We start from the raw sequence: 22,001 nt of genomic DNA on the forward strand, positions 1-22,001 counted from the left end.
TGCCCTCTGAGTATCTGAGGTTATTGATATTTCTCCAGGAAATCTTGATTCCAGCTTGTGCTTCCTCCCGCCCAGCATTTCACATGATGTACTCTGCATATAAGTTAAATAAGCAAGGTGACAATATACAGCCTTGACATACTCCTTTCCCAGTTTGGAACCAGCCTGTTGTCCCATGTCCGGTTCTAACTGTTGCTTCTTGACCTGCATACAGATTTCTCAGGAGGCAGGTCAAGTATGGTATTCCCATCTCTTGAAGAATCTTCCACAGCTTGTTGTGATTCACACAGTCGAATGCTTTGATGTAGTCAATAAAGCAGAAGTAGGTGTTTTTCTAGAACTCTCTTGCTTTTTCATTGATCCAACACATGTTGGCAATTTGATCTCTGGTTCATCTGCCTTTTCTAAATCCAGCTTGAACATCTGGAAGTTCACAGTTCACATACTTTTGAAGCCTGGTTTGGAGAATTTTGAGCATTACTTTGCTACCACATGAGAAGAGTGCAATTGTGCAGTAGTTTGAGCATTCTTTGGCATTGCCTTTCTTTGGAATGAAAACTGACCTTTTCCAGTCTTGTGGCCACTGCTGAGTTTTCCAAATTTGCTGTCATATTGAGTGCAGCACTTTCACAGCATCATCTTTTAAAGTTTGAAATAGCTCAACTGGAATTCCATCACCTTCACTGGCTTTGTTTTTGGTGATGCTTCCTAAGGCCCACTTGACTTCACATTCCAGGAAGTCTGGCTCTAGGTGAGTGATCACGTCATCATGGTTATCTGGGCCATAGGATCTCCAAGAGTCTGACACGACTGAGTCAACTCAGCACAAACGCAAGCATGGTCTAAAGCCAGATTAAAATATATATTTACCTTTTCTGAAAGTGGGTGTTATTAACAAACTATTAAGTGAATAACATTACTAAGGAAAATCCATCCAGGCAGGACAAGAAGCAGGGTAGGGAACTAGAGAGCTTGGTAAAAACGGCAAAGTGCTCCGCGAGGGCGAGCAATCAATGCCAGCTTCTCCCCTTCTTGAGTCAGGGGGAACCTGGTGGTATTATGGCTTTCGTCTCCCCTGGGAGAGGTGACACCCAGGAAGCCGGGTCTGGGATGCCAGCGCCGCGCCCCTCTAGCCCCCTGGCGCCGGCGGCCTTGCGCAGTCAGCAGTTCGAGGTGTCGGGTTACGGCCGGTGAAGGGGCCACCCCAGGAGGACTTTGGAACTACAATGACGGCCCCAAGTCTGGGGAAAACAATTCCCGTCACACCCTCACCCCCACCCCCACCCCAACTCTCGCCGGCCACTGCGCGGGCCGCAAGAGCAGCGGGAGAAGGGGTACTCGCCGCGGGGAACCCCCGCTCCCCCCCAACCCCTCACTCCAGCAGCCTCGCAGGGGACAGTGAGTCCCTAACTAAGAGAATTCCAAAATGAAAACGGGCTGTACGGTCTCATCCTTCGAAGAAACGCTATGGAGGCGACCAAGCCATCCCTCAACTTGTTTGCAGCATCACTTCCTGAATGGGTCCTTGTTCGCGGTGTCGCAGGAGCTTCGCCACCGCGCTGTGGACACCCGCCCCTCCGCAGGTCTAACGCTGAGACCTGGGCCACTCAGATTTTTCCGTGTCTCATTCCGTTTCGAGAGAATCTACTGGGTCACGGTCTAGGCTGGGGACGGGGTCGAAAGAGGGGATCCCGGGCAGCTCCCGTCTCTGACGAGGACCCGGCAAAAGGGGTTTCTGCTCAGGCTTCGGCTTAGCTGAGGCTGAGGTTCCTATTTTTCCCGTGGCTCAGTCGGTAGAGAATCTGCCTGCAATGCAGGAGACCTGGGTTTGATCCTCAAGTGGGGAAGATTGTCTGGAGAAGGAAATGCCAACTCACTGCAGTATTTTTGCCTGGAGAATCCCATGAACAGAGGAACCTGTGGGCTACAGTCCATAGCGGCACAACAGTTGGACACAACTTAACGACTAAACCACCACCATTTTCCCCAGAGTTGGAAGAAGCTATGTCGTGCCAGCCTGGGCCTGGGAGTCAGATGAGCGCCACCGGATCTTGGGAGGAAAGCTGTGAGTGAGAGTCTACCAGAGCTCGCAAAGTCCAGAGGAGAGAGGGAGAAACGACCTGGCCCTGTCAGTGGACTTGCCATTCTGGAGGACTGTAAGATGTGGTTGTTAAGAGCTCAGCCTCTGGAGTCTGCCTCTTGAACTGGAAATAGCGAAGAGCTTAGGTTTTTCCAGGCAGAGCTTAAGCGGCTGTGACCTGGCATTTCCAGGTCAAACGATCCAAGAGAGGATTTTTGTGCGTGTGTCAATGTATATTTCAAAATATATACTTAAAGGTATGGCTATTATATTAAAATCATAATAAATGAAGCATGTAAATGTGAAAACGCAAACTACATGTAAATCTATACAATTTTTTTTTTTTTTTTTGCTAGGACAAGCACTGCTTATCTCTTTCCATTTTAAACACCAATCAACCAACAAGGGCTGCCTTGCCAGCAAACCCACCTTCTACCTTCTCTGAGTCCCAGTGCCTCTCTAATTTTGCTACAGAATTATTTCCCTGCAGGTGGGTTCCTTCCCAGGAACATGCCTGCTACTTAGCTCTCCCTTCCCCAAGGCACTCCATTTCGATTTCTCTGCAGAAGAGGAGTGGCTTGGAGAGTCTCCACTTTAGGGTCCCCCTGGGTCAGAGGCCGGAACTTGGGCAGCCTTAAGATGACTTCCTTACCTCAGAATGCACCTGATTTCAGATAGGGGCTAAATCAGTCTATGAAATAGAGATGGTTAACTTTCTTGATCAGTGGGCTCTCCCGTCAAAAATGAGATACTGTCCGGCTAAGCCTTGATATGTTCACTATAATAAAAATAGGAATTATTCTTCTGGACTAGACTTAAGGTGAGACTTTAATGAATCACTGCTAAGGAATATTGTGATGTCCACAATGTGTTAGAGTAACTCACTTTTTTTTTGGTCACGCCGTGGGTCATGAAGGACTTCCCAACCAGGGATGGAACCCATGCCCCTGCAGTGGAAGACCAGAGGCTTAACCACTGGACCACCAGGAAGTTCCCAGTAGTTCACTTGTGCATAGCTGACAACAACAGAACTTTATCCTTCCACTCCCCTGTCCTGTCACCAGAAAATATCGAGGGTCCCTTCAAACCTGCTTCACATGTTCTCTATCATATTTTACTTGGAGGCAGGGTATAACATATAATAAACACACAAAACCAAAGCATGTATAAGATGTAAGGGCCAAGCCCCTCACCCACTGGGAGCGAAGACTGCCACCAGGTACTGCCCTCCTTCTGCTGCACACGGTGGGCTCTCGCTCCGGGACCTTGCTTCACAGGTGTATGCTCCTCCTTCCAGTAAACCATTGATGTTGTTACCGAATCCAAGCTACCTCTGCTGGCCGCACGATAGGTCAATGAATCCGAGACCAGGTGTTGGGACTTTTGTTGTTGTTCAATCGCTCAGTCGTGTCTGACTCTTTGTGACCCCACGGACTGAGGCCCACCAGGCTTTCCTGTCCTTCACTATCTCCCAAAGTTTGTGCAAACTCATGACCATTGAGTCATTATGCCATCTCATCCCCTGTCATCCCCTTCTCCTCCCACCTTCAATCTTTCCCAGCATCAAAGTCTTTTCCAATGAGTCAACTCTTCGCATCAGGTGGCAAAAGTGTTGCCACCTTCAGCTTCAACATCAGTCCTTCCAATGTCTATTCATGGTTGATTTCCTTTAAGATTAACTTGGTTGATCTCCTTGCAGTCCAATGGACTCTCAAGAGACTAGGAAGGGATTTTATTCGGGAGCTGGCTGACCAAGAAGATGGCAGGATAGTGTCTCTAAATAGCAATCTTCCTGGGGCCTGGTTGTCAGGTTCTTTTATGAATAAGAAATGGGAGGGGAGGGGATGAAACAAAGTAAAAAGACTATTCAATCCTTGCAAATGTCCCCTAGGATGGCAAGCCTGAGGCAGTTCAGGTCAGTTCAGTCGCTCAGTCTTGTCCGACACTTTGAGACCCCATGGACTGCAGAACACCAGGCTTCCCTGTTCATTACCAACTCCCAGAGCCTGTTCAGCTCATGTCCATTGAGTCAGTGATGCCATCCAACCATCTCATCTTCTGTCCTCCCCTTCTGCTCCTACCTTCAATCTTCCCCAGCATCAGGGTCTTTTCCAAGGAGTCAGTTCTTCCCATCAGGTGGCCAAAGTACTGTAGCTTCAGGTTCAGCATCAGTCCTTCCAAAGAATGTTTAGGACTGATTTCATTTAGGATTGACTGGTTAGATCTCCTTGCAGTCCAAGGGACTCTCAAGAGTCTTCTCCAATACCACAGTTCAAAAGCATCAATTCTTTGGCACTCAGCTTTCTTTACAGTCCAACTCTCACATCCATACATGACCACTGGAAAAACCATAGCCTTAACTAGATGGACCTTTGTTGGCAAAGTAATGTCTCTCCTTTTTAATATGCTGTCTAAGTTAGTCATAACTTTTCTTCCAAGGAGCAAGTGTCTCTTAACTTCTTGGCTGCAATCACCATCTGCAGTGATTTTGGAGCCCCCCAAAATAAAGTCTGACACTGTTACCACTGTTTCCCCATCTATTTGCCATGAAGTGATGGGACCAAATACCATGAGCTTAGTTTTCTGAATGTTGAGCTCTAAGCCAACTTTTTCACTCTTCTCTTTCACTTTCATCAAGAGGTTCTTTAGTTCTTCTTCGCTTTCTGCCATAAGAGTGGTGTCATCTGCATATCTGAGGTTATTGATATTGCTCCCAGCAATGTTGATTCCAGCTTGTGCTTCCTCCAGCCCAGCATTTCACATGATGTACTCCGCGTATAAGTTAAATAAGGAAGGTGACAATATACAGCTTTGACGTACTCCTTTCCTAATTTGGAACCAGTCTGTTGTCCCATGTCCAGTTTTAACTGTTGCTTCTTGACCTGCACACAGATTTCTCAGAAGGCAGATCACGTGTTCTGGTATTTCCATCTCTTGAAGAATTTTCCACATTTGTTGTGATCTACACAATCAAAGGCTTTGGCTTAATCAATAAAGCAGAAGTAGGTGTTTTTCTGGAAAGTGACAAATAGATTCAATAGACAGATAGACAGAGTAGATCTGATAGACAGAGTGCCTGAAGAACTATTGATGGAGGTTCGTGACACTGTACAGGAGGCAGTGATCAAGACCATCCCCAAGAAAAAGAAATGCAGAAAGGCAAAACGGTTGTCTGAAAAGTCCTTACAAATAGCTGAGAAAAGAAGAGAAGCTAAAGGCAAAGGAGAAAAGGAAAGATATACCCATTTGAATGCAGAGTTTCAAAGAATAGCAAGGAGAGATAAGAAAGCCTTCCTAAATGATCAATGCGAAGAAATAGAGGAATACAATAGATTGGGAAAGACTAGTGATCTCTTCAAGAAAACTGGAGATATCAAGGGAATATTTCATGCAAAGATGGGTACAATAAAGGACAGAAATGGCATGGACCTAACAGAAGCTGAAGATATTAAGAAGAGGTGGCAAGAATACACCGAAGAACTATACAAAAAAGATCTTCATAACCCAGATAATCACCATGCTGTGATCACTCACCTAGAGCCAGACATGCTGGAATGTGAAGTCAAGTGGGCCTTAGGAAGCATCACTACAAACAAAGCTAGTGGAGGTGATAGAATTCCAGTTGAGCTATTTCAAATGCTAAAAGATGATGCTGTGAAAGTGCTGCACTCAATATGCCAGCAAATCTGGAAAACTCAGCAGTGGCCACAAGACTGGAAAAGGTCAGTTTTCATTCCAGTCCCAAAGAAAAGCAATGCCAAAGAAATGATCAAACTACTGCGCAATTGCACTTTTCTCACATGCTAGCAAGGTAATGTTCAAAATTCTCCAAGCCAGGCTTCAACAGTATGTGAACCATGAACTTCCAAATGTTCAAGCTGTATTTAGAAAAGGCAGAGGAACCAAAGGTCAAATTGCCAACATCCACTGAATCACGGAAAAAGCAAGAGAGTTCCAGAAAAACATCTACTTTTCCCTGAGGCAGGAGAAGGTGTTGGTTGCATTTCTTTACAGTCCTTCAGTGAGTGATTGGCTCAGGTTATCTCCCTGAGGCAGGCTATTATGTGTGCTTACAGAAGTGGCCAGATGAGGGTTAAAGTCACAGAAGCAGATCCAGCGAGAATTCAGCATTAACCCTTCCCAGTTACAAGGTCTCTGTTGCTAACACCTGGCTCTTTCTGCATTCCTTAAGCTGTGCAAGCTAACCCCTGTAGGTCAGTGAAGTGCAGCCCAACAACTGATGGAGCAGACAGGAGACCTAGGAAACTCGTATGAGTGCCAAGAAGTCGGGAAATAGAAAAGTTTCGGGGAGGGGTGAGTCATCCTATGATGGTGGTCTCTGTGGAACTGGGGCTGCTGAGAGATCTGGAGAACAATGGCCTTTAACAGCTCTGCTATTGTATCAAAGTGAACCTTTTGTTATTGGTGAAACTAGCTCTCTAGGAGGAACTGATATTTCTCTTCTGCCTTTGAGATGTAAGTGGTCTACCTGGGCCCTCTGGAACTTTGTTATGTCTGACTCTGCAACCGCAGTGACTGTAACCCACCAAGATTCTCTGTCCATGGGATTTTCCAGACAAGAATACTGGAGTGGGCTGCCATTTCCTACTCCAGGGGATCTTTCCGACCCAGGGAGCAAATCCATGTCTCTTGAATCTCCTGCATTAGCAGGTAGATTCTTTACCACTGGGCCACCAGGGAAGCCTGGTGGGACTTTAACCTTGTATGATCTCTAACAGAAAAGAAGAAAAAAGAGCTTTGGGGTAAACTCTACAGCAGTTCTTGCCTGGGAAATCTCATGAACAGAGCAGCCTGGCTGGCGGCAGTCCAAAGGGTCACAACAAGCCGCACGTGTTTGAGTGAGTGAGCATTGCATATAGCTGATTTACATTGTCATACAGCAGAAGCTAACACAATTGTAGTATATATATATATACATATATATATATCTCCTATGATAAACCATAATGGAAAAGAATATTCCAAAGTATTTTTAAAAGAATATGTATGTATGTATAACCTAATCACTTTGTTGTACAACAGGAATTAACAACATTGCAAGTCAACTATGCTCCAATAAACATTTTTTTAAAAATAGGAGCTTGGGGACCCCTCCCCATCCCTGGCCGTCTCCAGAGACCCCTCCTACCCTGCGTGCAGCTGCCCAGTTCACTCACCACTTCTGTTCCCAGAACCATAAACACACAGACACACACACAGAGTCCTGGCTTCTGAAAACCCAGTTTCAGAGTCAGCAGGCCCATTCTTGGGGCTGAGCCAGCAAGCTGGTTGTCATCCCTTCACTCTACCCAATGGCCTTGCCAAGGTCACCACTGATAATGTTTTTACCTCCATCCATCATTTCCATCATCCTATTTGACCTCCCAAGAATGCTTTACATCATTTGTGTTCCCGTCTCCTTACCTACTTCCTTCACTTGGTTTCCAGTTCTCACCCTCTGACTTTTCTGCTCCTTTCTGGTTCCTCCTCTTCTCTTCCTCCAGTCTTTTATTCTCTGACTTTTTTATTTTGAAAAATTTCAAACTTACAGAAACATTGAAAGATTAGTACAATAAATAACCCCAAAACCTTCTATTCACCAACTATTACCATTTTGCCACATTTGTTCTCTCTCCACACATATTTTACTAAACCATTTGAAAATTTGAAAATTCATGTATCATGACTCTTCATCCCACACACCTCAAACAAAACCATTCTACTATGATCACATCCAGGAAAATTAATATTCATTCTATTATATCATCTAATACCTATTCAGATTCAAATATCCGAGGAAGACAAACACTATATAATACCACTTACATGTGGAATCTAAAATAGGACACAAACGAACTTATCTACGAAGCAGAAACAGACTCACAGTCATAGAGAACACAGTTGTGGTTGCCCAGAGAAGAAGGAGGGAAGGATCGGAAGTTCGGGACTAGCAGATCCAAACTGTTATACACAGAATGGATAAACAATAAGGTCCTGTTGCATAGCACAGGGAACTGTATTTTATTTCCTAAAATGAACCACAACAGAAAAGAAAAAATCATATAATGAGATATCCCGTCACACCTGTTAGAACAGCCATCATGAAAAAGAGATAACAAATGCTGGTGAGGGTGTAGAGAAGAGGGACCCCCGTGCACTGTTGGTGGGAATGCACATTGGTGTAGCCACTATGGAAAACAAAATGGAAGATCTCCCAAAAATTACAAAAGGGAACTACCATAAGATCTAGAAATACTACTTCTGAGAATGTATCTGAAGGAAACAAAAACACCATGCTGAAGAGAGATCTGCACCCCTGTGTCCACAGCAGCATTATTCACAATAGTTAAGAAAAGGAAGTAACCTAAATGTCCATCGACAGATGAATGGATAAAGATGTTGGATGTATATACAATGGAATATTACTTGGCCATGAATAGATGGAAATCCTACCATTCGAGACAACATGGATGGACATAAAGGGTATTACATTAAATGAAATAAATCAGAAACAAATACTGAGATCTTACCTATACGTGGGATCTAAAACAAAAACAAAATAAACTCATAGAAAAAGATCAGATTTGTTGTTACCAGAGGTAAGGTGGGGATTGGATGAAGGCAGTCAAAAGGTACACTGCGTGTTCTTAGTTGCTCAGTTGCATCCGACTTTTTGCGGCCCCATGGACTGTAGCCCCTCAGGCTCCTCTGTCCACAGGATTCTCCAGACATGAATACTGGAGTGGGTCGCCATGCCCTCCTCCAGAGGATCTTTCCGACTCAGGGACTGAACCCAGTCTTCCACATTGCAGGCAGATGCTTTACTGTCTGAGCCACCAGGACTTCCAGTTATAAGATATGTAGGTAGTAGGGATGTGATGTGCACACTGGCAAAAATTATGACAACAGTAAACACTGCCGTATGCCGTATTTGAAAGTTGTGAGTCCGTCAATAAGCATTATTATCGCAAAGCAAAAAACATTTTTTTCTTTTCTTTTGAGGGATATCTATTTGAGATGATAGATGTTAGCTTACTATGGTAATCATTTCACAATATTTGTAAGTTAAATCATTATGCTGTATACCCTAAATTTACAACTCCTCAGTAAAACTGTGGAAAAGATTTTTTTTAAACAAATTCAGATTCCTTCTTTTGTCCCCCAGATATCTTTTTTTTTAATTCATTCATTCCTTTTTTCACTGTGCTGGGTCTTTGTTGCTGCAAGCTTCCTTTAGTTACTGAGGGTGGGGGTTCCTCTTGTGCAGGTTTCCCATTGTGGTGGCATCTCCTGTTGTGGAGCACGGGTTCTAAGGCACATGGGCCTGTTAGTTGTGGCACAGGGGCATAATTGCTCTGAGGCATGCAGGATCTTCCAGGCCAGGAATCAAACCTGTGTCCCCTGCATTGACAGGCAGATTCTTAACCACTGGACCACCAAAGAAGCCTCCAAAATGTCTTTGGTGGCTTCTCTTTTTATCCAGCATCCAACCCAAGTAAGTTCTCAAAATGTATTTTATGGTAAAGTTTCTTTTTTATTTTAACATAGAACAATCAAGCACACTTTTTAAAATGACATTGACTCTTTTTGCGGCATTCAGATCCGTTGGTTTGTGAATGTTTCCTGTTCTGAAACTTTGTTCCTGGGACCTTAGTTCCCAGACTGGGGATTGAACCCAGCCCATAGCCACAAAAAAGCCATGTCCTATGTACTAGATCACCAAGGAATTTCTGAAACTCTTAGCTTTTGGTCTGTGTGAGAATTTGGTTTGGGCCTTTCTTTTCTTCTTCATTTATATTCATGCTTTTGGTGATCTCATCCAGGATTATGGCTTTCTTGAATACTTGAAAAATAGATAAATAATAACAAAGAATGGGCTTCCCAGGTGACACTAGTGGTAAAGAATCATCCTGCCAATTTGGGAGGTGTAAGAGATGTGGCTTTGATCCCTGGGTTGGGAAGATCCTCTGGAGAAGGAGGCTGTTGATAAAAATGATGCCTCAATTCAGCTCAGATCAGTTGCTCAGTCATGTCTGACTCTTTTTGACCCCATGGACTGCAGCACACCAGGTCTTCCTGTCCATCACCAACCCCTAGAGATTACTCAAACTCATGTCATTGAGTCAGTGATGCCATCCATCCATCTCATCCTCTGTCATCCCCTTCTCCTCCTACCTTCAATCTTTCCCAGCATCAGAGTCTTTTCAAATGAGTCAGTAGTTCACAATAGGTGGCCAAAGTATTGGAGTTTCATCTTCAGCATCAGTCCTTCCAATGAATATTCAGGACTGATTTCCTTTATATTTGGGCTGGTTGAATCTCCTAGCTGTCCAAGAAACTCTCAAGAGTCTTCTCCTGCACCAAAATTCAAAAGCATCAGTTCTTTGGTGCTCAACTTTCTTTATAGTCCAACTCTCACATCCATACATGACTATTGGAAAAACCGTAGCTTTGACTAGGTGGACCTTTGCTAGCAAAGTAATGTCTCTGCTTTTTAATATGCTGTCTACATGGGTCATAGCTTTTCTTCCAAGAAGCAAGCATCTTTTAATTTCATGGCTGCAGTCACACTCTGCAGTAATTTTGGAGCCCCCCAAAATAATGTTTGTCACTGTTTCCATTGTTTCCCCATCTATTTGCCATGAATTGAAAAATAATGCCTAGAGTTTTGTAAATTAGTGGCCAATTTGCTTTTGACAGAAGGACCCTCCTTGGAATTAGCACATAACAATCATTCCTTGGACTGGCAGTTCATTCTCTGCGTTGATGTCGTTGGACAAACGTCTAGCCTATGTCTTACAATAAGCACGGTTTTACTACCTCCCTTCCTGTCTCTGTTTTCAGACATTCCCAGAGAGGTCAAAAGGAAATGGGAAGTAAAATATCGCAGGTTTGGATGTATCAAACATTTTATATCCTTTTAAAATATAACTTCCTGTTCTCCAGTCTCTCCAAATTACCAGGGCTTAAGAAGGAAGAATGTATCACCAGCTTCTCTGTTTCCCACCCATCCTCCACTGTACCCTAGACAAGCCCAGGACTCTGTGGCTACAGACCCACTCCAACCCTGTTCCAAGCAGACAAGGCAGTTTGCAGGGATCTCCAGTCTCCAGAATCTAATGCCTGATCATCTGCAATGGAGCTGAAATAATCATAAAAGAAATAAAGTGCACAGTAAATGCAATGCACTTGAATCATCCCGAAACCATCCCACCCACTCTGGTCCCTGGAAAAATTGTCTTCCACGAAACCTGTCCCTGGGTCCAAAAAGGTTGGGGACTGCTGGCCTACAGCATCCAGGCCCTGGAGGGAATCTAACAACAGCAGGGGCCAGAAGGAGCCTTGCCAAACAGAGCTGGTCAAAGGGCTCTGGTGGAGAGAGAGCCTTCAGGGCATATTCTCCTGTGTAAAGTGGACCTTCTCAGAACACCAGATCTTCCCTAGTTTGGCTTTTAAATGAGCCATCCTGCTCTCTAATGCATCTATTCAGCGTCAGACAGTCTGGGGAAACATGGAAAGGGAAAACGCACTTGGTTATCAGTATAATTTATCTTGGGAGCACCAAATATCAACATGTCATCTGTGCCTGTGTGCTCCGTGTTTGTCCAGGAGGCTGTCCCTCAGCTACCACTTACATAGGGAGAATGCCCACTGGGGAGAGGGTAATGGATCTGCTCCTGCAGCTCCCTCGGCCATGGACTCTCCCCCAGCTCAGGGGCCCACATGCCTTTCCCTGGATTCTGAGGGAAATATCCATAAGTTTCTGGGAGAGAGATCTCAGAAGAGTTTCCATTTTCTTTAGCATCCATCCAGGATTAACAAGCATGGAAACTCAGGACTACATTATAAATTAAAGTCCTTATATGCAAAGGGGGCTTCCCAGGTAGGTCAGAAGGTAAAGAATCTGCCTGCAATGCAGGAGATGCAGGTTTGATCTCTGGGCCAGGAAGATCCCCTGGGGAAGGAAATGCAACCCACTCCAGTATTCTTGCCTGGAGAACCCCATGGAGAGAGAAGTCTGATGGGCTATAGTCCTTGAGGTTGCAAAGAGTCAGACACAACTCAGTGACTAATACTTTATTTCACAATTGCTGTCTTTTAGTCTAATCTTCACCCAACACAGATTAGCAGGTTTCTAGTTTCCATAAAGGATGCGCTTAAATTGTCTTTTAAAATCAAACGCACAAGACCCAAGGCATTTATTTGTATTATACTTTTTTTTTTTATTTAAAGAGCAAGTTTGGAAGCCAGGCTGGCTCTAGAGGGCAATAGAAGGCTCCTGGATGGTGAGTTCTGAAAAAATAATTGAACAACGTGCAATTGTTAAAGGAATAAAAGTTTCTGATGTTTTGTTACGGTGAAATTTTTGTAGAAATATTCCATTTAGAATGTTTGTCACTTTGGATATTCCATACACATACACTCAGTTAACAGGCAGCTCTGAATTCCACCAGTGTGCCCTGAGGTGTTGAAATCTTTTACATTCGGGGGGAATAACAATAATAATAGTAGAATATCATTTATAGCAATTTGCCAGTGCCTGACCTCATAAGGAAGATGCAACTTGGAGCCAGACTCCAAAGTTCTGTGTGCTAGCCTGTCATTGCCCCCTCAGAAAGCCAATGGCTATAAACAAGTTAGTAGAACTCTACCCCTCAACACCCCATCCCTGGGAATGAGATGCTGAGATCTGAGGTACTTATCTCAAATGGACATCAATGAGATCATGGATGCCCAAGCTGAGCAAGACACCAGATACTAAAAAAGGCCTGGAAAGGATCTGTCTGACCCCGAAGGTCAGGCTGTCTGTGTGAAACTCCTCTCTCTAGGGCCCTGGGGACGAGGCATGCACTTGATCACTTCACAAGCTTTGGCGGTGGGGAGGCTCAGGAAGACAGGTGACTGCCAGTTTACTAAAGAGCACCTGCAGTCAGGCAGTATGGAAGGACCGCGCAGCAGCCGGCGCACGTCTGCGGCATATCTGCGGCTTTTCGGCTACCGGGCTTCATGGTACCCGGACCCGAGCCCACCGGAACCGCAACCGAGACTCGCCATCCTGCGGCGCAACCGCGCGGCTTCCGCACGGCTCGCTCTGGGCAGAGCTGTTTATTTGACCTGAGTCTCTTCAACCCCTTCCCCCCTTCAGACACACACATACAGAGCCGCTGGGGCAGAGTTTATTTTTCCAGGGGTGGGGACTCACTCCCGCGTGGTGGTGGTCTGCGCTATCAGGCTGCGGGGCGGCCGGGCGCTGGAATGTTAATTGAAATGGAGCTGGAAGCGCGGCCGCAGATAAGAGGCTCATAGTATCACCGAGGCCCGGCCCCTGCCTGTGGCTCCCGAATCCTCACCTAAGCCTCCTGGGACCGGAATGGCCCCGCAGAGTAGCCCCGGAGTGTCCCCATCCCCGCCCTCACCCGCCTCCCCAGCTCTAGGGAACGGTCATTTTTGCTCCCGAGTTGAGGCAGGCGGGCGGTAGGAGGCTCAGGGTCCCCACGCTCCACACCCGGTCTCCGGGCTTGGGGGATTGAGGGGGCTTCCAGCCCCAGAGGTCTGGCAGCAAGACTATAACTGTGTTCGACACCAAGAGGGGGTTGTGGAGAGATGAGGAAGAGAAGTTGAAAAGCTACTTGTTTTTTAAACAATTGATAAATCTCTTCCTCCATTTCACTTTTCACTCCTCTCCTAACCCTGCAACTTTTGCACATATTTTTCAGAGATTCGCAGAGAGTGCCTCTGAAAGTCACTGCAGACGAATCTTTAAATGGTCCCAAAACAGTTGATTGGAAAAAATAATATTAGATCCTCAACTCATGCCATACACTGGAATGCACCCCAAGTACATTTAAAAATAAACAGCTGAAATTATACAAATACTAGAAGAAAGCAGGGTGATTAACCTGGGTGTAGGAGAAGCTTTTCTCACAGCAACTCACATCTAGAGACAATAAAAGAAAAGATTGGGACTTCTCTGTTGGTCCAGTGTCTAGGACTTCCTGCTCCCAATGCAGGGGACCCCAGGTTCAATCCTTGGTCATGGAACTAAGATCTCCAATGTCACAAGGAAGGTTGAAGGTCCCCCAAGCTGCAACTAAGTAAGACCCAAGAACAGCCAATAAACAAATATTTTTTTAAAAGATTAACACACATAACTACATTTTAAAATACCTGACAAAAAGGACTATAAAAGAAGTTAAAGATAACTGACAAATAGGAGAGAATATTTGTAACACATAGCACAGATGGCCCAAATCATTAACATGTATAGAAACTCTTAAAATTGGATAGAAAATGGAAGATATAACTTAAATGTATTGGGACTTCCCTGGTGGGCCTGTGGTTAAGATTTTACCCTTCCAATTGGGAATTGGGGAGTGCAGGTTCCACACCAGGTCAAGGAACTAGGACCCCATGTGCCCCCTGAGGGGTCAAATAAACAACAAACAAATAAATGTGTATTTGTTTATATACTTGTGTATTTTTATGCATGTACATACATACACACATACATATATATATATCCCATAAAAAGATGATCCATTTCACTCATAATTAGAGAAATGCAAATTAGAAAAATACCAAGATACCACTTCTTACTTATCAGATTGGTGAAAATTAAAAGGTATAACACATTCTTTGGACCAGGACACTACAGGGGAGACAGGCACTTTCATACATTGCTGGTGGAAAGCAAGCCTATACAACCATTCCAGATGGGAGCCTGGCAATTGAACATATATTATATATTCATTTGGAGAAGGAAATGGCAATCCACTCCAGTACTATTGCCTGGAAAATCCCATGGACAGAGGAGCTTGGTAAGCTACAGTCCATGGGGTCGCAAAGAGTCGGACACGACTGAGCGACTTCACTTCACTATGTGTTCATTTGCTTCTGACCCACAATCCCGCTTCTAGGAATATGCTCTGAAGATACATCTCCAATGGTACAAAACCGCACAGCAACAATATCACTCAGTGCAACATTGTTTGTACTTGCAAAATACTGGGAAAACCTAATTAATACTCGGTCAATGGAGAGTAGTTGGATAAATGCTGTACCTTCACACAATGAAGTACTGGGCAACTGTAAAAAAGAATAAGGTAGGTCTTTTTGAAGCAATATATTGTTACATGGAAAAAAAAACAACTTGTGAAAGCGTATCTATTAGTTGGAATGGGTACTGGGAGCAGCCCTTAGTCTAGGGAGAGTCCCGTGCCAGTGAGAGGGCCTTAGGCATGTGACTGTAGGTGTGCCTGCTTTGTGCAGCATAATAAAGCATGCACCAGTATTAACCACTCTGTTAAATATGGTTATCAGATCCGCATCACAGATGTTGATGATGAAAATATCATTATAAATAAAAACATTTCCTTCATCAGTTAGGTGAAATTAGACACATTAATGCCAGTCTACCAAATAAAGATGTGCTGGTGACATTTTCAATAAAAGTTCACCTGTCTTATTTCTTACTGGACTGGATACTCCTGGAAGATTTTGGAGTAGGTGCTATTTATCTCTGTGTCCTGAGTATTTGCAAAGTACTATATGGGCTTCCCCGCTGGCTCAGCAATAAAAGCATCCACCTGCAATGTGGGGGACCCAGGTTTGATCCCTGAGTCAGGTCCCTGGAACAGCTGTGGTTTATGCCTGAAGTCCATCTAATGAATCCTTCCTTTTTAAAAGTCCTGCTTTAAATGATAGATTATGTGCTTACCTTCCCCATATGTAATGGGCACTCAAAAAATTCTACTGAATTGATTGGAATAATTCAGAAAATATTGGAGTAGTAGTTTCAGTGAAATTTAAAAATATGTAGTGCATTTTTCTTAGAAACAAGTGTGCTAAGGGTACTGAACAAAGAACTAAGAAGAAACCTAAGAAAAGATGATAATTAAGCAATTATATTAGTCTTTGTGCTATAAAGAGCACCATCCTGAAAAGGAGACATAGGTGATTCAAAACAGGTTTTTGAATTGTACTCTGTCTTGGTTTCTTCCTTTGCAAACTGGAAATAATAACTGCTTTATACAACTCACAGAATTATTTTGAGAATCCATAAGTTGAGATGTAAATATGAATTTAAAATAAAAAAGAAAACTGTACATAAGAGTCCAATTCTTTTTGTCAAATTGTTCTCAGTTTTTCTTTATCAAATCTTCCTTTCTTCCCTTGAGGAAATTAAAGTGGGCAGCAGAGGTGAAGCCTGATGTCTTTGTAACACTGAAATATGGCAGGAAGGAAACCAGCGTTTCTAGTGAGAAAACCTGAATTCTAATTTTCTTCTGGTAGCTGTTTGATTTTGGACCATCTGTGTTATTTATCTATAAAACAGAGACAATTAGGCTAAAAAGAAGAAAAAAGAGAGAAAACCCATTGAGTTGTTTTGAAAGGATTTACTTTAAAACTACAACTAGGCATTCTGTGAGAATGAGGCTACAAAGACCTATGCAATTACGAATAATATACTGTGGACATGGAATAGCTTATTTTGAGCAAAGGAGTATGTTAGTCACTAAGTCGTGTCCAACTCTGCAACCTCACAGACTGTAGCACACCAGGCCCCTCTGTCCATGGAGTTCTCCAGGCAAGAATACTGGAGTGTGTTGCCATTTCCTTCTCCAGGGGAACAAAGGAGAGGTAGGTAGAAAATGCACAGACATCATAGATATCGTTGATGCAGCTGTGACATCCTGTGTTATGAAGCAGAGCCATCTACAAGTACCAGTCAGCAGCACGGATGGATTTGACTAACACAAAAATCTTAATAAATGTCATTGCTTTGGAACAAGAAAGAGTCCCCATATAATGCTACCTTGTCAGCTCAGGAAGAAGGAGAAATAGAAATAGAAATAGAAAATATATAAATGTAGCTGCTCATTTGCACAAAACAGAGGGGAGCAGGGAACCAATGAGATTGGGAGTATATAGGAACCAGGAAAGACAGAGAATGGAAATAGAAAGGATAAAGGTATGTGACCACTTCTTTTTGCACAGTTTTAACTTGTAGAATTATGTTAATGTTTCAAGATTTCCCTGCCTGTTCAGTGGTTAAGAATTCACCTTCCAATGCAGGGGATGTGGGTTCAATTCCTGGTCAGAAGCTAAGATTCCACATGCCTTTGGGGCCAAAAAACAGAAGCAATATTGTAACACATTCAATAAAGACTTTAAAAATGGTCCACATAAAAAAAATTTTAAGAATTATGTTAACATTTCACATATTCAAAAATAAGCTATTATAGTATATTTGTGCTGTGCTAAGTCATTCAGTGTGACTGAGTCTTTGGGACCCCATGGACTGTAATCCACCAGGCTCCTCTGTCCATGGGATTCGGTAGGCAAGAATACTAGAGTGGGCTGCTAGTCCCTTCTGCAGGGGATTTTCCCAACCCAGGGACCGAACCCAGGTCTCCCGCATTGCAGACAGGTTCTTTACTGTCTGAGCCACCAGGATAATATTTCTAAATAGCCAATATTCTATAATAACTATAAATAGAATATAACTTTTAAAAATTTAAAAATCACTGTGTTGTATACTTGAAACTTACATAACATTATACATCAACAAAACCTCAGATAAATAAAGTCATCAGTACCACCACAACACCCACCCCCCCAAGAAAACCTCAATTTGCAGCAAAGTCTATTTACTGTTGAGTTTATATTTTCTAGGATTAATTTAGAATATAAATCATTTAAATAAAATTTCTAAGACTGCGGGCTAAAGAACCCCACAAAAAACATGGCAAAGCAGAAAGGGCCACTGCGGGGGGGCGGGGGTGGGGGGGTGGGGGGGGGGCTGCGTTCAGTCTCCCCTCTTCCTGCAGTCCAGAGACACCACTGAATCAGCCCTCAGGGTATCCAAGGGACTATTTCCAGGTAAACAAGGTAAGTTCCTTTATGGAACAAATGTTGATTGGAGAGCTACTGTGCTGGTGACTGGCCTGGGGATACAGCTGCGACCACAGACCCAGGGACCCAGGCCAGTCCCATGGGGACTCCCATCAAAGACCTTGGAGACAGTTGATTTCCTGGAAGCCCATGGGCCTCAGTGCCAGGCTGGAAAGTCGCCTGTTGTATATCGAATTTTAAAGATGGAATCTCCTCATTTTGGGAAAGTCTGAAATAGGGGGGCAAAAGAACTTTTGTTAACAACCAATGGGAAAAATTTCAATAAATATTGTGTGTGAATTCCATATGACTGTGCCAGGTATCACACTTCGTGGGAATGATGCAGGAGTTTGTTTCCCTTGAAGGGGACTTCTCAGGTGGCTCAGTGGTAAAGAATCCGCCTGCCAGTGCAGGAAAGGCAGGATCGATCCCTGTGTTGGGAAGATCTCCTGGAGGAGGGAATGACAACCTGCTCCAGTATTCTTGCCTGGGAAATCCCACGGACAGAGGAGCCAGGCAGGCTACATGACTGAGCATGCAGACATGCTCCCTTGCCAGAATAGGATAAAATTGAACAGCGAAGACCCCTCATTTCCTCAGTATGTTCAGAGCTTGGGCGTAACTGGCGCAAGGTAGGCGGTCAAAACACGCCTGAGGATCTAGTATTGTTTGAGCGTTTTATTGTGTGCGTAGAGAGAAGGAAGGCAGATCCGCTCTGGTCACCGCCACTCCCCGCCGCCCAGCACAGTCCGCTCTGTACCAGGCTGCGCGTAAGAGCCGGGACTCCAGGCTTTTCTGCCCACGCCGGGTCTGGTCACTCCGCTCCCCTCCCGGACGCCCGCGCTCCTGCCGACAGCCGGTGTTCGAACGCTCCTCCGGCCGCCGGCTGCTTCTAACGTGGCGGCAACAGATTGACCGGGAAGGGACGAGATCCGCGTGTCTGTTGCACTCTTCTGTGCGCGGCTCTGTGAGCCCTGGCGCTGAATCCGGAGGAAAGGGTAGGGGTCGGGGAGGCTCGGCCGGTTTGCCGCGATGTCCCGGGAACCGGTGATCCGAAACCGCGGAGGCGGCTCTGGGAGCCGAGCTCCGAGCACGGAGGTGCAGGTTCTCCGCCCGCTGATCTCGCGGCCGTGGTGGCCCACCGCACTTCGGATTTGCCTGGGGCAGCCTGAGCCCTTTCGGTAACGAAAATTCGTGTTTGCACCGCTTGGGAAGGGTTGGGAATCCTTCCCATGTCCCAGATCTCAATTGATCCCTCGCAGCAAACTGGGGACCTAAGAGCAGGATTTTAACTCACGGCTGCTGATCCCAATTTTCTCTCAAGATGTTCTTTCTTCTGTGACTTCCTTGAGTGCGGCAGTCCGCCAAGAGAATTCCACGCTAGAATAACGCTTTGGCAGGTTTGCAGCTTAAAGTTTTTAAACAGGATCCACTCCCAGCCGAGCTTGGAAGGCGAGGACTGAGCCAGATGTGGGAAGAAGTAGGAGGAGCGCCCACACCACGTGCTCTGAATGGAAAAGTTCTATAAAGAAATTCGCCATCTTTTGGGTGCCCCGGTGGTGGTTGTAAATATTCACCTACCTATCGCTTGTACCTCTGAAAGGAGGAGGATACCTTAATATTGCTTTTCTAGGAAGTCGTGGAATGTATTTTAGGAGCATTGTATTACTTGATTCATTGTTTATTCTGTTTTTCCCTAGAAAATAATCCAAAATGTTGACAAAGATGTTCTTTGAAGAACTATTCACAGCGACAGAAAAATAAATCGCTATAATCTAAAATTATAAAGTTTGTTACGATTCATTCACTGTTGTTCAGCGGCTAAGGAGTGTCCGGTTGTTTGGGACCCCATGAACTGCCCACATGAGTTGGATCTTTGAATCAGGTGGTCAGCCATAACATGGACTATTGCATCGCCCTTTAAAAAATATAACTGTAAAAACTCTACTGAAGCTAGACGTGAGTATAAGGTAAATTTAAAAGATATAAGCTTGCATCTACCTTATGAGCTCATACATGCAGAAATACAAACTTAAGAGAGCTAAAATATCATCTCTATATGGAGCTTATGCTCTTTTCGACTTTTCCTTAGTTTTTTCAAAGTGTGCATGACTATTATGAAATAAAAACATTTAAATAAATTTTGGGTCATTGAAAGATTTTGACATCTCTGAGGGCAAAGCTATGTCTCAGGGAGGTGGGAGGATTTTGTTTTGGCAAAACAGGAATCCTGGTTCGCCCTGCCATTGAGGAGTTGGGTCACCTCCTGAGTTGCTTAGCTTCTCTGATTTCAATTCCTCAATAAGAAAAGAGAAACTGAAAACACTTGGGTATGTCTTTGATGTAAAGATCAAATGATACAGTATATAGAAATAATTTCTTGGCAGAACCATCAAATTTGCATTAATTTTTGCAAGAAATTTTGTGCCCACTAGACTGGGGAGATATACACAGTTTATCCAGGTTTCAGGAAACGATCATGCCCAGTCAGTTCTTAAAATATCCAGCTCTCCAAAGAAGGTTTAAGAAACATTTTATCTGAATTTCCAAAAAGAACTCTAATGAGGTCTCATTTGGACTTAATTTTTTTTAATTTCTTAGATTCTGTGCTCTGACCGTTGACTTCGAATTATGTTTGACTGAACCATGTAGTATAAGTAGTCATAATCCTTACAGTTTCATACACACACATAATCTCATTTAATTCTCACAGTCATCCTATTATGCTTATTCTTATCTCCTTTTTTTTTATTACACCTGAGATTGGAAGAGTAAATACTTTGCCCAAAGCCTGCAGTTGACACGTTCCAGAGCGAGTCCAGATCTGTTGACTCCACCTGCCTGTTCCTAAAGACTGTACTCATCAACGTGCGCGCTTAGCCCCTCAGTCATGTCCGACTCTTTGCGACCCCATAGACTGTAGCCCTCCAGGCTCCTCTGTCCGTAGGATTACCAAGGCAAGAACACTGGAGTCCGTTGCCATTTCCTTCACTGTACACACAGGCTCCCTTTATTCGGCTCTGGCTGTGTCCAAGGAGCTTTTCTGAAGATCAGATGCTAGTCAAAACTTCCCATCCTTTCATGGGGCGCCGCGTTCCGACACGCATGCTCACACACTCAAGACAACCTTAGGGAGGATAAATTAGGGAGGAAAAGATGGAACTTAGAGTCGTGAAAGGTAAAGTGAGCCCGTCTGGCACCTACACCCGGGCGAGGGCTATTCCTTTCCTCCTCTCTGCCCACTAGCGAGCCTGCAAAGAGGCCAGAGTCTCCCTCGGCATAGCTCCTAAAGCCTTTCTTAGCTCCAGGGCTGAGAGGTCCCTCCTGGGAAGTGGCAGATCTCTGTTTCTCGCACCTGACTCAGCTATAAATGAGACAGTTCCACATCAGTCTTGGCCGTGGAGGGTCAAGACTCACTCCTCCAGCGTCCAGCTTCTGCTCCCTGGAGGGAGCTCCCAGCCTTTTGGCTGCGACTATGCGCGCACCAAGACTCCCGCTTTCAGCTCCAATCCTGCGAGCGCCCAGAGGTCTCTCTCTAGAGTTTTCCAGCCAGGTCGCGAGGGACCGACTCGGGTTGCAGAGCAAGAGTTCCACCCCCATCTCCGCACACTTTCTAGGAGAGTCCCGAGGGACCCATGGTTGACTTCGGAAGCTCTGGTGTGTAATGTAATCACGTTACACGCGAGTAGCGCGCATTCTCTCTCCCCTTTTCCTTGTTTTTGAGAACCCAGACCTTCCGGAAAGTGGCTGGAGGTTGGCGAGAAATTAGGAGGGCAGAGAAGAAAGGACTGCGGCGGGTGGGCGGTTGGCAGGCGGGGAAGATGCTAAGTTGACACGTGGATTCTGCAGGAACCAATGGGGTTCCAAGGTTTTGTCACTCAGTTCTCGGGGGTCAATCGTCTGGCAGGGATGGCCCAGAGGGAAGGCGCAATCCGGAACGCTGGGCGTCTGTCGCAGATCTTGGGTCTGTGGGGTCTGCAGCGACGAAACGGAAAGCTCTGGGCGCTCCGCTCTGTGGGGACCAGGG

Source organism: Ovis canadensis, chromosome 2 (genome assembly GCF_042477335.2).
Source record: "Ovis canadensis isolate MfBH-ARS-UI-01 breed Bighorn chromosome 2, ARS-UI_OviCan_v2, whole genome shotgun sequence".
Classification (NCBI taxonomy): Eukaryota; Metazoa; Chordata; class Mammalia; order Artiodactyla; family Bovidae; genus Ovis; species Ovis canadensis.